The 2824-nt window shown below is 47.3% G+C and overlaps 1 pseudogene; it reads left to right on the top strand.

Moving 5' to 3' along the window:
- Nucleotides 1–463: 463 nt before the first annotated feature.
- On the top strand, nt 464–1680 carry LOC102756127 (annotated as a pseudogene).
- The last annotated feature ends 1144 nt before the right edge of the window (nt 1681–2824 follow it).

Genomic DNA, 2824 nt, shown 5'->3' with positions numbered 1-2824 from the left:
ATAGAAACATCCATATGAGAGACACATGGATTGGTTGCCTCCCTCACGCCCCGAACAGGGATTGAGCCTGCAACTGAAGTACGCGCCCTTGACCAGAATCGAACCCGAGACCCTTCAGTCCGAGGGCCAACACTCTAACCATTGACCCAACCCACCTAGGGCACAATTTAATTTTAAAATCTAAAATACCACCCTAACCGGTTTGGCTCAGTGGATAGAGCGTCCGCCTGCAGACTGAAGGGTCCCAGGTTCGATTCCGGTCAAAGGCATGTACCTTAGTTGCAGGCACATCCCCAGTAGGGAATGTGCAGGAGGCAGCTGAATCAATGTTTCTCTCTCATCCATGTTTCTAACTCTCTATCCCTCTCCCGTCCTCTCTGTAAAAAAAATCAATGAAATATATTTAAAAAATAAAAAATATAAAATAAATAAAATCTAAAATACCGCCTTCCAGGCATGGTTTGCGAGTGCAGCGGCCTCCGCGCCCGGGCCTTCACCATGAGCGTCCCCGCCTTCATCAACATCACGGAGGAAGACCAGGCCGCTGAGCTTCCCTGAAATCCAAAGGAGCTGAAATTTCAGAGGAGAACGCAGAAGGTGGCTTCATGTAGATTTAGCTCAGATTGTTGAACCTGTGATGCACGTCTGAAGGAAGATGATAAAGATGTTGAAAGTGTGGTGAACAGCGTGGCGGCCCTCCTGTGGGTCTTGGAGCCAGAAAAGCAAGGAGCCCTGACGGAAAACCTCTGTGAAAAGCTGGTCAAATTTCGGGAAGGTGAATGCCCATCTCTGAGACTGCAGTTGCTAAGCAACCTTTTCCACGGGATGGATAAGAATACACCTGTAAGATATACAGTATATTGCAGCCTCATTAAAGTGGCAGCATCCTGTGGGGCCATCCAGCATACTCCAGCTGAGCTGGGTCAGGTTAGAAAACGGATTTCTGACTGGAACCTTTCCACCGAGAAAACACACACCCTTTTACGGCTGCTTTAGGAGGCACGTGTGGGGTGTAAGGAAAAGTGACGCCACTCCAAAAGTCATGGTAGACTCGCTAGGAAGCTACACGGAGGCCGGTGCTCCCCAGGCACGCGTTGAGGCCACAGGTGTATCGTACGAGCATTGAGAGACCCAAATGCATTTCTCTTCGACCATCTTCTTACTTTAAAACCAGTCAAGTTTTTGGAAAGTGAACTTATTCATGATCTTTTAACCATTTTTGTGAATGATAAATTGGCATCATATGTCAAGTTTTATCAGAATAATAAAGACTTCAGAGATTCGCTTGGACTATTACATGAGCAGAAGATGGCAAAAATGAGACCGCTTACTTGTACGGGAATGGGAATGGCAGTGGGAAATCAAGAAATTCCTTTCGCTACAATGCAACAGGGACTTCAGATTGGAGCTGATAGTGCTGACGCGTTGGTGACTGATGCTGGGAAAACAAAAGTGGTCTGCGGCAACATCGGTCAGACCTGGCGAAAAGCACTTGCAGTCACGGCACACAGCGGACATTTGGAAAACAGCTGTATGGCACACGTAATGCCTGGGAACAAAACGTGAACAAAGTGAAAAACAGCCTTTTGAGTCTTTCTGATACCTGGATTTTTATGCTATCAATATTTTTCTTTTGGGGAAACATCTAAATGATAGTAAAACATTTTAAGCTGAAATTTGGGGAAAAAATAAAATAATAAAATAAGATACCGCCTTCCACTCAGCCCCTCTTAAAGTCTCCATGGTCCAGGAGGTTCACATCCCATCTTTCTGGCCTGTCTCTGTGATGTCTTCCCAGATGGCCCACAGATGATTTTTTAAAAATGTATTTTATTGATTTTTTACAGAGAGGAAAGGAGAGGGATAGAGAGTTGGAAACATCGATTAGCTGCCTCCTGCACACCCCCCATGGGGGATGTGCCCACAACCAAGGTACATGCCCTTGACCAGAATCGAACCTGGGACCCTTCAGCCCGCAGGCCGACGCTCTATCCACTGAGCCAAACCAGTTAGGGCCCCACAGATGATTTTACTTGGAGAGGGAGGACCTCATGACCTCACAGCTCCAAGCCTGGTGGGCAGCATCGCTCAGCAAATGTTTGCCGAGTGAACGTGTGAATGAGTGAATAAAAGATGTATCCTGGGCATTTTACCAGCATTTTCATCAGCACAAGGTCACCGGAGCCCCGCCTGAGCCCAGCAAGGACAATACTATGATCCTCACTTGACAGATGACGTTACTGCTGTTCAGGACATTTCCCATGATCACAGGGCTGGTAATTACGGGTCAGAAGCCAGGTGTCCTCACTCAATCCAGGGTCCTTTCTTCCGAGTCACTGTTAATGTAAAAACATTCAAACCTGTGAGGAACTTTTGTGAGTTTGAGCCAAACTGTCGACAATTGCCGGGAAGCAGAATCTCCACGGATGGGGATAGTGCTCGGAGAACGGCGGCTTCTCACCCTTTTCTATACACTGCAGTCAGAGGAGGAGATGAAGGTGGGTTACATGAAATCTGTTGGTGATGGATTAGAGAGGCGGGAGGAAACAAAGCAGGGGAGGGGGAGGGGGGACCTCTGGGACTGGGTAAAAAGTAAAATGAGAGACACAGACCTCTTTTACTGAGGTGGGTGCAGGATAGTTAACAGCCAACAATTAACATGGTCACAGTAACAGTGAAGGGATTTGTGTCTCTGTCCTGGCGCCCAGGACATTAGGTTGTGTCCTGGGGGGTCCGGAAAAAAGGAAAGTTACAAGTTACCCTGACATTTCAAGGGTGTGCTGTCGTAGAAGCAAAAAGACAATAGGCTCAGTTAGGTAAAGGT

The sequence above is a fragment of the Myotis davidii genome, unplaced genomic scaffold, assembly GCF_000327345.1.
Source record: "Myotis davidii unplaced genomic scaffold, ASM32734v1 scaffold399, whole genome shotgun sequence".
In the NCBI taxonomy this organism is placed as follows: Eukaryota; Metazoa; Chordata; class Mammalia; order Chiroptera; family Vespertilionidae; genus Myotis; species Myotis davidii.
This window is presented reverse-complemented; position numbering and strand designations above follow the sequence as displayed.